This window comes from Bos indicus x Bos taurus, chromosome 21 (genome assembly GCF_003369695.1).
Source record: "Bos indicus x Bos taurus breed Angus x Brahman F1 hybrid chromosome 21, Bos_hybrid_MaternalHap_v2.0, whole genome shotgun sequence".
Taxonomy (NCBI): domain Eukaryota; kingdom Metazoa; phylum Chordata; class Mammalia; order Artiodactyla; family Bovidae; genus Bos; species Bos indicus x Bos taurus.
In genome coordinates, this window is record NC_040096.1 from 7074269 (window position 1) to 7089741 (window position 15473).

A 15473-nucleotide genomic window follows, 5' to 3' on the forward strand; every position below is an offset into this window, starting at 1 on the left:
CATTCTCATGATATACTCTGCATATAAGCTAAATAAGTAGGGTGACAATATACAGCCTTGACGTACTCCTTTTCCTATTTGGAACCAGTCTGTTGTTCCATGGCCAGTTCTAATTGTTGCTTCCTGACCTGCATACAGATTTCTCAAGAGGCAGATCAGGTGGTCTGGTATTCCCATCTCTTTCAGAATTTTCTACAGTTTATTGTTATCTACAGAGTCATATTTACAGCTGATTCATGCTGCTATACAACAGAAACCAACACATTATAAAGCAAATACCCTACAATTAAAAATTTTTTTAGAAAACTACAAACCCATGTATGCCATGAACATATATGAAAGCATCTCTCATTAACACAAATCTGTACTTAACGGAAAAAGACCTAAGATCAGGAGTAAGGCAACAATGTCAGCTCATCACTTCTATTTAACATTGCACTGAGACTACTAGGCAGTGCAATAAAGCAACAAAAGAAATAAAAGGTATAAAAATTTTCAAAGGTAGAAGTAAAACAGTCTATTTACAGACAAGATGAGGGTCTGCCCAGAACATCTGAAAGAATCCACAAAACTGCCACCATAACTAGTGAGTTTAGCAGAATCATAAATTACAAGGTTTTATGCCAAAATCTATTATATTGCTATATACTAAAAACAAACAGTTGGAACTAATATTACATAACCATTTACAATAACATAAAAATGGTAAACAGAGACCAACAAAATATATGTAATATCTTTACAGTGAAAACTACAAATACTGCTGAGAAACTAAAGACAAATGGGGAGAGATACCAAGTTCATGCATCAGAAGACTCAACATCTTTAAGAGGTTAATTCGCTCCCAATTACCCTCCATGATAAAAGCATTAATAATCAAAATCTTGTTAAGGCTTCTCTGCAGAAAATGACAAGGTAATTCTAAAATACATAGAAATGGAAAGGACTTAGGCTAGAAAACAACCTTGAAACAAAAGAGCAAAGGTGGAGGGTTTACACTACCTGATTTTAATATAAGACTTACATAAAGCTATGATAATCAGGACAGTAATGTCATAAAGATAGATACATAGATCAATAGATATAATAGGGTTCTGAAATAGGCCCACATATAATGTCAACTGATTTTCAACAAAGTTGCCAAGGTAGTTCAGTAGGGAAAAATACAACCTTTTCAATAATGTTTCTTGAACAATTTGACTTTCATAGGCAAAGAAATAAATCTTATCTCTTATGTAATACCATACATTAAAATTAACTCAAATGACATAAAAGACTTAGAATGTAAGAGCCTAAAGCAGTTTTAAGACTTGAAGAAAAAGAAAAAAGGTAGGGAAAATATTGCCCAATATCTGTGCTAATTCCTCCAATTTCTACTTCAAATTAGGGCAGAATCATTAGGGAAAACAAATCTGAGGTTCTTAAGTCAACATTTGAAACTACTCAAAAGGAAAGAGCATTTCCCTCTAAGTACTCAGTAACTCCAAGCCAAGTAGTTCTTAATTCAATCACAACTCTCAGAACCACTCAAAGCCTGCTATAAAGAATAATCTTTAGAATTGAGTAAAAGAAGTTATCATAGACGATTCCCTGAAGCAAATACAACACCTGAAGCTATGCTCATAGCCACCACAGAGGTGCAGGGAAGATACAGAAATATAGGGAAATTATAGGGGAAATTCTCTAGAATGGAAATGGCTAAATTCCTGCAGTGCTTTAATTCAATTCACTCAGTGTTGAGCTATTAGTGAACAAAATATATACATACGAGTTGAGAAAAGAAAAAAATCAAACATTGAAAGATTTATAGAAAACTAAACAAGATTTATATTTCAAAATGTGAATTAAACTTCATTTTCCCCATTCTTCCTGTGTATATTCAAGTTTTCAACTAAAGGATACTTTTCAATTAAAAAATAATACCTTTTCCCCTAGCTCCCTAACCTGAAAAATATCATAAAATGGGTTGTTCTGAATTCAAGATTTAACAAGAAAAATGTATGGCCATAGGAAACTTGATATTGGAATAAAGTATTATAAGAAAAAACTCATTTTGTAAGTTCATAAAAGTTCTTCCTACCACTGAAGGAAAAATTTAAACCTTACATTAAGTAGCAAAACTATTCTTAAAATGAAAAGAATAACAACAGAAAATATTTTAAGTACCTTTCACAAGATTTACTGACATAACCATCAGGCTTGATCAATTATATCTAATAGAATGTCAATGTGAACTTATTACAACACACCAAAAACCATCCCCTAATGTCAAACAGGATATGGCAAGAGTGAATGTCAACATTCTAGGAATCAGCGAACTGAAATGGACTGGAATGGGTGAATTTAACTGAGGTGACCATTATATCTACTACTGTGGGCAGGAATCCCTCAGAAGAAATGGAGTAGCCATCATGGTCAACAAAAGAGTACGAAATGCAGTACTTGGATGCAGTCTCAAAAATGACAGACTGATCTCTGTTTGTTTCCAAGGCAAACCATTCACTATCACAGTAATCCAAGTCTATACCCCAACCAGTAACGCTGAAGAAGCTGAAGTTGAACGGTTCTATGAAGACCTACAAGACCTTTTAGAACTAACACCCAAAACAGATGTCCTTTTCATTATAGGGGACGGGAATGCAAAAGTAGGAAGTCAAGAAACACCTGGAGTAACAGGCAAAATTGGCCTTGGAATACGGAATGAAGCAGGGCAAAGACTAATAGAGTTTTGCCAAGAGAATGCACTGGTCATACCAAACACCCTCTTCCAAGAACACAAGAGAAGACTCTACACATGGACATCACCAGATGGTCAACACTGAAATCAGATTGATTATATTCTTTGCAGCCAAAGATGGAGAAGCTCTATACAGTCAACAAAAATAAGACCAGGAGCCGACTGTGGCTCAGATCATGAACTCCTTATTGCCAAATTCAGACTGAAACTGAAGAAAGCAGGGAAAACCACCATTCAGGTATGACCTAAATCAAATCCCTTATGATTATACAGTGGAAGTGAGAAATAGATTTAAGGGACTAGATCTGATAGAGTGCCTGATGAACTATGGACGGATGTTCATGTTCATGACATTGTACAGGACACAGGGATAAAGACCATCCCCATGGAAAAGAAATGCAAAAAAGCAAAATGGCTATCTGAGGAGGCCTTACAAATAGCTGTGAAAGAAGAGAAGCAAAAAGCAAAGGAGACAAGGAATGATATAAGCATCTGAATGCAGAGTTCCAAAGAATAGCAAGAAGAGATAAGAAAGCCTTCCTCAGCGATCAATGCAAAGAAATAGAGGAAAACAACAGAATGGAAAAGACTAGAGATCTCTTCAAGAAAATTAGATATACCAAGGGAACATTTCATGCAAAGATGGGCTCCATAAAGGACAGAAGCAGAAGATATTAAGAAGAGGTGGCAGGAATACACAGAAGAACAGTACAAAAACGATCTTCACAACCAAGATAATCACGATGGTGTGATCACTGACCTAGAGCCAGACAACCTGGAATGTGAAGTCAAGTGGGCCTTAGAAAGCATCACTACGAACAAAGCTAGTGGAGGTGATGGAATTCCAGTTGAGCTATTCCAAATCCTGAAAGATGATGCTGTGAAAGTGCTGCACTCAATATGCCAGCAAATTTGGAAAACTCAGCAGTGGCCACAGGACTGGAAAAGGTCAGATTTCATTCCAATCCCAAAGAAAGGCAATGCCAAAGAATGCTCAAGCTACCACACAATTGCACTCATCTCACACCCTGGTAAAGTACTGCTCAAAATTCTCCAAGCCAGGCTTCAGTAATATGTGAACCGTGAACTTCCAGTTGTTCAAGCTGGTTTTCGAAAAGGCAGAGGAACCAGAGATCAAATTGCCAACATCTGCTGGATCATCGAAAAAGCAAGAGAGTTCCAAAAAAACATCTATTTCTGCTTTATTGACTATGCCAAAGCCTTTAACTGTGTGGATCACAATAAACTGTGGAAAATTCTGAAAGAGATGGGAATACCAGACCACCTGACCTGCCTCTTGAGAAACCTATATGCAGGTCAGGAAGCAACAGTTAGAACTGGCCATGGAACAACAGACTGGTTCCAAATAGGAAAAGGAGTACGTCAAGGCTGCATATTGTCACCCTGCTTATTTAACTTATATGCAGAGTACATCATGAGATATGCTGGGCTCGAAGAAGCACAAGCTAGAATCAAGATTACTGGGAGAAATATCAATAACCTCAGATACGCAGATGATACCACCCTTATGGCAGAAAGTGAAGAGGAACTCAAAAGCCTCTTGATGAAAGTGAAAGAGGAGAGTGAAAAAGTTGGCTTAAAGCTCAACATTCAGAAAACGAAGATCATGGCATCCAGTCCCATCACTTCATGTGAAATAGATGGGGAAACAGTGGAAACAGTGTCCGACTTTGTTTTTTGGGGCTCCAAAATCACTGCAGTTGGTGACTGCAGCCATGAAATTAAAAGACCCTTGCTCCTTGGAAGAAAAGTTATGACCAACCTAGAAAGCATATTAAAAAGCAGAGACATTACTTTGTCAACAGAAGTCCGTCTAGTCAAGGCTATGGTTTTTCCTGTGGTCATGTATGGATGTGAGAGTTGGACTGTGAAGAAAGCTGAGTGCCAAAGAATTGATGCTTTTGAACTGTGGTGTTGGAAAAAACTCTTGAGAGTCCCTTGGACTGCAAGGAGATCCAACCAGTCCATTCTAAAGGAGATCAGCCCTGGGATTTCTTTGGAAGGAATGATGCTAAATCTGAAACTCCAGTACTCTGGCCACCTCATGCGAAGAGGTGACTCATTGGAAAAGACCCCGATGCTAGGAGGGATTGGGAGCAGGAGGATAAGGGGATGACAGAGGATGAGATGGCTGGATGGCATCGCTGACTCGATGGATTTGAGTCTGAGTGAACTCCGAGAGTTGGTAAGGGACAGGGAGGCCTGGCGTGCTGGGATTCATGGGGTTGCAAAGACTCGGACACGACTGAGTGACTGAACTGAACTGAATGTTTTGTGAAATTACATATTTTACAATATTCTAATATCACTATAACTCACTTCTCTTCCATTTTGAACAGAAAACAGAATTCAGGTGATGTTTCACTTATGAAAGCTTTTTGAAAACTACATATCTTAGGCCAACGTAAGTTTTTAAATCAAAATAGCCTACTCCAGAACTCTGCAAATATGGACTTATGAGTTAAGGCAAAAAAACAAGTCACAAAAAAAGCTCACATGTTAAAAAGTGTTCTTAAATTTGCTTAAATTTTTCCTTCAATCCTTCTACCTTTCAAGAAATATGGCTACACCTGTCCACTTTGTCTTTCATTTGAAAATCCCTCTATTCTACCAATTTATTGTCTCAGTTAATATGGACTATAGATTTTCTTTATCTTCAATATGTGTAATTGTCATGGAAGATGAAAGTGGAAAAGATGTAAAAGTTTGGAATTATCTCAGCAGTGTTACTATTCAAGAAACTGTCACCATACAATATTACATATATTGTGTGTATGTGAATGTCAGACTGGATTTTACAAATTTCCTTAATTAATCTACATTAATCCCCAACATAAACTCCAAAATGACTGTTATTCAAGCTCAAGAGACAGTCAATTTTTTTCAAAAACATTCCCATTGTGTTTATTTACTTCATAACATAGAAAAATGAAAAGAATGTCTTACTAGAAGTGATGTATCAGCAAAAAGTGCACTTAGATGTGATCCTTTCAGAAAACTCTTCTTTATTCCTTTTTCACAAAATCCAATTCCTTAATAAAGAAAAAAATATTAAGTTGGTTATTATTCTTAACTCTAAAACAAAATTAAATATAATTTCATTACTACAAATTTCAACACTGAACACTACCCCTGGCAGATAGTTCTACAAATACTTACTGAATAGAAAAATAATTTAAAAAATTTTAATTTTTAACTGGAGGACAATTGCTTTACAGTGTTGTTGTTTTCTGCCATACAACAATGTGAATCAGCGGTAATTATACACATGTTCCCTCCTCTGGAGCCTCCCTCCCCGCCGTCCCAACTGTGAGATCATCACAGAGCACCAGGCTGAGCTGCGTTATGCAGTGACTTCGCGCAGCCATCTGTTTCACATGCAGCAGTACGTATGTTTCAACGCTACTTTCTCAATCCCTCCCCCTCTCTCCCCACTACTGTGTCCACAAGTCTGTTCTCATATGTGTGTCTATCCCTTCCCAGCAAACAGGTTCATCAGCACCATGGAAAATACATCTTTACAACTCAGTTGTTTTATCTGGCTAATAGAAACATAATGTTAGCGAACTGGGCATTTCTAATGTCATTAATCCAATTTTTCAAGTTTTCTTTAATGTTTAGTAATAAATGGCACCCCACTCCAGTACTCTTGCCTGGAAAATCCCATGGGAGGAACCTGGTAGGCTGTAGTCCACGGGGTCCCTAGGAGTTGGACACGACTGAGCGACTTCACTTTCACGCATTGGAGAAGGAAATGGCAACCCACTCCAGTATTCTCGCCTGGAGAATCCCAGGGATGGAGGAGCCTGGTGGGCTGCCGTCTATGGGGTCGCACAGAGTCGGACACGACTGAAGCGACTTAGCAGCAGCATACTACCCGTGCCAAGATCCACAAATTGGTGTCCCAGGTCCCATTTTCCTATCCTCTGTATCCCAAGATATACTTTATACTTACATGGTACACAGAGCCTACTGAACTTACGTTCTCATAAAATAGTTGAAAATGTTCACTGTATTACGTTCTAATTTAGGAAAAAAAACTGTCAAAGGGTCAGTGACTTATACTGCCATAAAATGTGTATGTAGTCAATGCAATTGCATATACTTAAGAGTTTTCATTCTTTTAAAGGGAACAATGAAAATGAACATAAAATGCCAAAAACAAGTATGAAACTGAAGTGTTCCTTTATTAATGTGAATAATAGACGTTATTCAGTTTCATACTTGTTTTTGGCATTTTATGTTCATTTTCATTGTTCCCTTTAAAAGAATGAAAACTCTTATGCTACGGAGAAGGCAATGGCACCCCACTCCAGTACTCTTGCCTGGAAAATCCCATGGACGGAGAAGCCTGGTAGGTTGCACTCCATGCAGTCGCTGAGGGTCGGACATGACTGAGCGACTTCACTTTCACTTTTCACTTTCATGCATTGAAGAAGGAAATGGCAACCCACTCCAGTGTTCTTGCCTGGAGAATCCCAGGGACGAGGGAGCCTGGTGGGCTGCCGTCTATGGGGTCGCACAGAGTCGGACACGACTGAAGCGACTTAGCAGCAGTGAATGCTAACCAATGGTGTAGTGCATAAAGAATGATTCAGTCTTGTTACACTTTTGCTTGGAAACAGAAGACCGGGGCCTCCGGCATTGCAGGTGGCTTCTTTACTGACTGAGCTATGAGGGAAGCTCCAATAGCAAGACACTTAGGTACAAAGAGAAAGATGTAAGCCTCTCCTCACCCTGGTTGGCCAGGATCAATTATAATGTTAATCTATTCAATTAGTGCAAAAAGTAACTGCAATTTTGCATTGTTAAAATTTGCTGTTTGATATTATAATACATTTTTAAATAAATGTGGGTAAAGTTATACATCATTTTAATATGCATTTCTCTCTTTTTTTTTTTTTTTGCTAATGACTTATTACTTGTGTTGTTGTTCAGTCACTCAGTCACGTCCAACTCTTTCCAACCCCATGGACCACAACACACCAGGCCTCCCTGTGCTTCACCCTCTGAGCCTGCCCAAACTCATGTCCCTTGAGCTGGTGATGCCATGCAACCATCTGGTACTCCGTTATCCCCTTCTCCTCCTGCCTTCAATCTTTCCCAGCATCAGGGTCTTTTCCAATGAGTTGGCTCTTCACATCAGGTGACCAATGTATTGGAGTTTCAGCTTCACCATCAGTCCTTCTAATGAATATTCAGGATTGATTTCCTTTAGGATTGACTCATTTGATCTCCTCGCAATCCAAGGGACTTTCCTTTCAAGAAGCAATCATCTAATTTCATGGCTGCAGTCATGGTCCACAGTGATTTTGGAGCCCTAGAAAATAAAAAGCCTATCACTGTTTCCACTGTTTCTCTATCTATTTGCCATGAAGTATCGGGACCGGATGCCATGATCTTAGTTTTCTGAATGTTGAATTTTAAGCCAGTTTTTTTCACTCCCCAGTTTCACACTCATCAAGAGGCTCTTTAGTTCCTCTTCACTTTCTGCCATAAGGGTGGTGTCATCTGCATATCTGAGGTTATTGGTATTTCTCCTGGCAATCTTGATTCCAGCTTGCGCATCATCCAATCCAGCGTTTTGCATGATGTACTCTGCATATAAGTTAAATAAGCAGGGGACAGTATGCAGCCCTGACATACTCCTTTCCCAATGTGGAACCAGTCCATTGTTCTGTGTTGTGTCTTGACCTGCATATAGGTTTTCACAGGAAGCAGGTAAGGTGGTCTGACAGTCCCATCTCTTGAAGAATTTCCCACAGTTTGTTGTGATCCACAGTGTCACAGGCTTTAGCGTAGTCAATGTAGAAGTAGATGTTTATGTCAATGAAGTCGATGTTTATGTCAATGTTTATTTATGTCAAAGTAGATGGTAAGTCAATGAAGCAGAACTAGAAAATTCACTAAGCATGGCCCTGCCCACCAGAGCAAGACTCAGTTTTACCCACAGCCAGACCCTCCCATCAGGAAGCTTCCATAAGCCTCTTATCCTCATCCATCAGAGAGCAGACAGAATGGAAACTACCATCACTGAAAACTAACCAAACTGATCACGTGGATCGCAGCCTTGTCTAACTCAATGAACCTATGAGCCATACTGTGTATGGCCACTCAATACAGTCGGGTCATGATGGAGAGTTCTAACAAAACATCCACTGGAGAAGGGAATGGCAAACCACTTCAGCATTCTTGCCTTGAGAACCCCATGAACAGTATGAAAGGGCAAAAGATATAACTTGCTGTGTATTTTATATTTATTTTAGACTAGGGAAATGATGTTAGATCAAAAGCAAATTCAACTGATTTATTTATTCGAGTTCAAAATGGCTCGTAAAACAACAGAGACAACTCGCAATGTTAACAATGCATTTGGCCCAGGAACTGCTAATGAATGTACAGTGCAGTCGTGGTTCAAGAAGTTTTGCTAAGAAGACAAGGGCCTTGAAGATGAGGAGGGCAGTGGCCAGCCATCGGAAGTTGACAGTGACCAACTTAAAGGATCATCAAAGCTGATCCTCTTACAACTAAAAGAGAAGTTGCCAAAGAATTCAACGTTGACCATTCTATGGTCATTCAGCATTTGAAGCAAACTGGAAAGGTGAAAAAGCTCGATCAGTGGGTGCCTCCTGAGCCGACCAAAAATCAAAAAAGAACATCGCTTTGAAGTGTCATCTTCTCTTATTCTACACAACAACCATGAGCCATTTCTAGAGTGGATGGTGACACGCAACGAAAGACAACAATCGGCGACAACTAGCTCAATGGATGGACCAAGAAGAAGCTCCAAAGCACTTTCTAAAGCCAGACGTGCACCCAAAAAACGTCATGTCACTGTTTGGTGGTTTGCTGCCCATCTGATCTACTACTGCTTTCCGAATCCTGGTGAAACCATTACATGTGAGAAGTATGCTCAACAAATCAATGAGATGCACAGAAAATTGCAATGCCTGCAGCCAGCACTGTCAAAATAATGGGCCCAATTCTTCTCCATGACAACAGCCAACTGCTCGTCACACAATCCACGCTTCAAAAGTTGAACGAATCTTGTTACAAAGTTTTGCCTCATCCACCACGTTCACTTGACCGCTTGCGACCAACTACCACTTTTTCAAGCATCTCAACAACTTTTTGGAGGGAAAATACTTCAACAACCAGCAGGACGCAGAAAAGAGTTCCAACAGTTTCCAAAAGTTGGTCTGATGCATAGATTTTTATGCTGCAGGAATAAACAACTTATTTCTCACTGGCAAAAATGTGTTGATTATAATGTTCCTATCTCGATTAATAAAAATGCGTTTGAGCCTGGTGATAATGATTTAAAATTCAAGGTCCGAAACCGCCAATTACTTTTGTACCAACCTAATAGCAATTTAGAATTGCATGACTCAGTAATTATGGCAATCCCCAAGTAAATCTGCTTCATCAAATGAAAATGGTAATTTCTCCACACAAACACCAGTATCTTGAATCTTAGTAGTATTAATTATTGTGGTACTGCAGTTTTGTTTCTAACTGAACTGTACACCCCTTTTAGAGGCAGGGGGAAAGCCACAATATGCCAAATATTCATTTTATATAAACAAATTAAGTATTAAAAAATTGAACTTTAAAACACACACATACAACTAAGCCTTTTGTTTTTTGTGAGGTTAAAAGGAGCTAGAAACCTGATTTCTGCTTTCAATCTAATTGTACTGAAATGTAGAACTCAGAAAAAGGTCCTCAAATACAGTTACAGTACTAACTTCTAAAATCTAATAATTCAAAACAAAACTATTTTTCATGTTTCTCAGCCTAAACAAAACTAATTATTTTAAATGTACTTTGACACTAGATTTGTGTCAGTGTCACAGAAGGAATTAAAAGTTTAGCAATCTGACCCTTGGTAAATAACTCATTAAATACAAATTTGATGATTACACACATGGTACCTATTCTTATATCAAAAATATTAATTCCTCAATTCTATAAGTTAACTATTATTGGCAAGTTTATTTTATATACAGTTCTAAAATAGTTGCTAAAAGGCAATATTCTAAAAAGCAAGTTCTTATAGTTTATAACAATCTATAATGAAATATACCCTCACCCTCAAAAAATAAAACCAAAACTAAAATGTTAGTGGTTCAGTCAGTTATCATTAAGTTTCACATACTGAATATCCAAAATCCCATTACTCTGTCCAGGCAACAGCTAGACAGCTGGTACCTCTAACAGCCAGCTCTCCCAAACCTGGTCCCCACCAATTTCCTAGCACCCTCTACTTCTATTCCCTTCTCCATCAACAGTTAACACTGTTGTTAACCTTGACTACAAGCTATCCTAGTCCAGGACAACAATGGCTTGTTAAGTTTCATTCAAGTTTTGACCTCTGACTGGAAACAGCTTTCCCCCTTGTCTCTTAGGTAGACCAAATGTCCAGTTCAAGGACATCTTCTGTGAAGGCATCTTCACGTTTCCTTTACCATTACCATCACTTAGAGGGGGGCAAACTAAGTACAGTTTTATAGGTATGAGTCTATTATACTATATGCTTATTTAACAGAAGGAACTTTTTTGTACTTTATTCATTTCTGTATCCCCAATATCTAGTCAAAATCACTGCAGATGGTGACTGCAGCCATGAAATTAAAAGACGGTTACTCTTTGGAAGGAAAGTTATGACCAACCTAGATACATATTGAAAAGCAAAGACATTACTCTGCCAACAAAGGTCTGTCTAGTCAAGGCAATGGTTTTTCCTGTGGTCATGTATGGATGTGAGAGTTGGACTGTGAAGAAAGCTGAGCGCTGAAGAATTGATGCTTTTGCACTGTGGTGTTGGAGAAGACTCTTGAGAGTCCCTTGGACTGCAAGGAGATCCAACCAGTCCATTCTAAAGGAGATCAGCCCTGGGTGTTCTTTGGAAGGAATGATGCTACAGCTGAAACTTCAATACTCTGGCCACCTCTTGAGAAGAGTTGACTCACTGGAAAAGACCCTGATGCTGGGAGGGATTGGGGGCAGGAGGAGAAGGGGACGACAGAGGATGAGATGGCTGGATGGCATCACTGACTTGATGGACATGAGTTTGAGTGAACTCTGGGAGTTGGTGATGGACAGGGAGGCCTGGCGTGCTGTGATTCATGGGGTCGCAAAGAATTGGACATGACTGAGCGACTAAACTGAACTGAATATCTAGTCAATATCTGGCACACAATTCAGCATGTATTCAGAAAACATTTACCAAGCATCCAATATATTCCCGACACTTTTCTAGGTGCTAGGAATAAATTTCTATATCTACTCCTGACTTAAGGGAACTTACATTCTAGTGGAAGTGACGTGCAACACATAGTGAATACAGGATATATAATGTACACAGCAGGTTAGTATAAAGTCCTTAATGAGTAAAAAAAAGCAGAAAAGAAGTACTATCATAGGGAGGGGATTAAAATTTGAGAAAAGGTATCCAGGAAAGGCCTAACATAACAATGATACTAATAATAACTAAACAGCAGCAATAACATTTGAGTATTTACCATATACTAATCAGTATCCTAACTGCTTTACACATATAAAGTGATGTAAAGCTAACCATAACCTCATTATTAGCCTCAGGAGGAAACAAATACTAAGCAGCAACTAGCCAAAGTCATACAGCTAAATCAATAAAGCAGTAAAGCCAGGGTTAGAACCCAGGAATGCTTTTAACAGCTATGTATAACCACAGTTCAGTTAATACTTGTGCTGAATAAATTCAGTAAATGAAATAAATGAATGTATAATACAGCAATAGACTCAAAACACAGCAAAGTATATCAGTCTCAGAGGGCTAATACATTTGAGCAGCTTCAGAAATACAATGCATATATCAATACCCATGAAGACATCCTGACAAATAACAGGTCAGTGCTTGACACAAACAAAAAATGATAAGCACTGATCATTTCTCTACAACCTTAAAAAAACATTTTAAGTTTTTATATTACAATTACCATAACTAAAAATTATACAAACAGTACCACAAAAATCACATGGAGATCATTAAAAAAAAAAAAAAACTTTTAAAAGGGGTACCCTAAAATAAGTCCTTTAAATGTATTATCATTTCAGTGATAATTAAATGTTGAAATTCATATTTTATACTGTAGCACAAGTTATTGTCATCTTCCAGTTTTCTGTATCAACAAAAAGGGTTAAACGAAATGACCAAGGTTCAAAACCTTTCTTCAAATGTCCCAAATTTGCTTTATCAAGCAAACAGACAAAATCCAGTACAACTGTTGTTACTGAAGACCCGAATGACCTAAATTAAGTGAGCTGTTCCCTACCTCGTATCTCTTGCCATATTAGCTTGTTATTTAAGTGTCTAATCAGTGAATGTAAACAAACTAGAAAGCAAAGTGAAACCAAAGTGCTGCTAACACGACACTGGCATTCCTAGTTTCAAATCTTGAGGGCCTAAGAAGTATCTCCTCAAATCTTGATTAAAATTATTGATAAAATTATGAAGGAAATTACTATCTTTATGTTTGGAAATTATCAAAATTTCTGCATATTTTGAGCATAAAATTTGAGCATAATACACTGTCAAAGAAAAAGAGTTGTCTATGTAAAAACAGTTTGAAAAGTCAATCCAGATTAAGACAAAAATAAAACAGGCAAAAAACACCCCAAAACATAAAGTAACTGTCTATAAACACAATACAAGGTGTTTATTGGCTGAGATATGAATTTCAAATACATTTCAAAAGTTACCAGAGATTACATAAGATTTGGAAATGTTCAAGTTTCAACCAGAAGGGAGAAGGATCTCACTGAAACCTGGGGCAATCAGTGGAAACCAAAGCAGAATGACCCTCTTAGTAGTAGTGCTAACCTGCTTTTCCATAAGAAATTGAATACACTGCCAAAACAAATTAAAACCTGTTGAGAAGAAACCAACAAAATCCACACAACAGCATGATGAATGTCCAAGAGTCAATCGAAACTTACTAAACATAAGAAAATGGAAAAATGTGTTAACATATTAAGGGGAAAAATTTTGAGAAAAGAAAACAGACCCAGAAACAAGAAAAAGATGATATTCTCAAAGATATAAATGTTAAAATGCTGCAAGTATATTAAAGGATTTAATGAAAAATAGAAAAAAGATAATTACTTTGAAAAGAATCAAATGAATCTCTGAAGATGAAAAATACAGTATTCAAAAAAAAAAAAAAAAAAACTGGATATACTTGGCAACAGATTCAACAGTGCAGGGAAAAAAGATCCCTAAATTGAAGATGTGAAAATAGAAAGCAAAAAAAGAAATGAAGAACAGAGCATCAAGTACCTGCAAGAATATCAAAGGCAGTCTAAAAGTGGTGTAACTGTAGTCCCAGAAGGATAGGGAGTCAGAAAAAAATATCTGAAGAAATAAAGGCAGAAGAATTTCCAAATTTGAGAAAAACGAAACCTATATATTCAAGAAACTCACTGAACAAAAAAACAAGCACAAAGAAACCATACCAAAGCACATAATAATCAAACTGCTAAAATCCAGTAATATAAAAAAAAAAATCTTAAAAGCAACGAAAGTAAGGGAAAACTTGTTTTAACAAGTTTAAACAAAGGAATAACGCCTTTAAAGTGCTAGGGGTAAAAATCTGTTAATTAAAATCAACATAAAGCAAAAATACCCTTCACAGATGACGGACAAATAAAGACACTTTCAGATATACAAAAGCTCAGAACCTGTCACAAGTAGGCCTGCTCTACAAGGAACACTGAAATAAGTTCTTCAGGAAGAACAGCAGAACTGTACAATTAAGTGAACATAAACTTATGGACCTAGTTAATAATAATGCATCAATATCAACTGTAACAAAGGTATCACAACAATGCAACATGTTAATAATAGGAAAAGGAGACAGATAAAGAATGAGAGAGAGACAAGTATTAATATATGAGAACTCTGTATTTCCTGTTCAATTTTTCTATAAATCTGCTCTAAGAAACAGCAGATAAAAACTTATTTCTACACAAAGGAAGACCAACAGAAATGATGTATGAGTTTATTTTCTTTTAATTTTTAAAAAGATACAAGTTTGTAAAGCAAAAGTAGCAATAATATATAAAAATAATAACATGCAGCATAAAACAGATGATGAAAATAGCACAAAAATGAAGGGGAGAAATTTTATTTCCAAATTGGAAACCAAAATGTCCATCAAAGGCGAATGAAAAAAATTGTGATATAAACATATAAAGGAACACTAGGCAACAGTAAACTGGAACAAAATACTGATAGACATAAACATGGATTAACTGCAAAAACATTTTGGTGAGGGAAAAAATCCAGACACAGAATACGTATTGTATGATTCGATTCAGGAATACATTTGCAAAATTTTGAGAAACCATCAAATACATACGAAGGCCAAGCATTATGAAAACATATATACAACACAGAAAAGCTATACACCATATGTAGTTAAGACCAAGAACAATCAGCATTATCTTTTGAGTCTTAGTTTTCTCATCTATAAAACATGACAGTAATAGTTTATATACTTCATAAATTTAGTTAGAGAATTAAATAAGCATATATACTTTGCATATTGCCTGGCACACAGTACAAGCTCAATAAGTGCTAGCTTTGTAAAGAAATAACCCAGAAAAGGAGGCAAATGGAACAGATGGAGAATGCCACTGGAAGTCAACTAGTCAGCAATATTCCTATTAAAAA

At 37.2% G+C, this 15473-nt stretch overlaps 1 protein-coding gene across 6 annotated transcripts in view; it reads right to left on the reverse strand.

Annotated features, from left to right (window-relative positions):
* MEF2A (myocyte enhancer factor 2A) overlaps positions 1 to 15473 on the reverse strand; it is a 179935-nt gene that overhangs the window by 140499 nt on the left and 23963 nt on the right. For 4 of the 6 annotated variants that reach the window (XM_027521841.1, XM_027521838.1, XM_027521845.1 and 1 more), the window contains exon 2: positions 5705 to 5790. The exons of the other annotated variants lie outside the window; for them this stretch is intronic. The gene's annotated coding sequence lies outside the window, so the exon portion shown is untranslated. The remainder of the gene's footprint in view (positions 1 to 5704; positions 5791 to 15473) is intronic. 6 annotated transcript variants of the gene reach the window in all.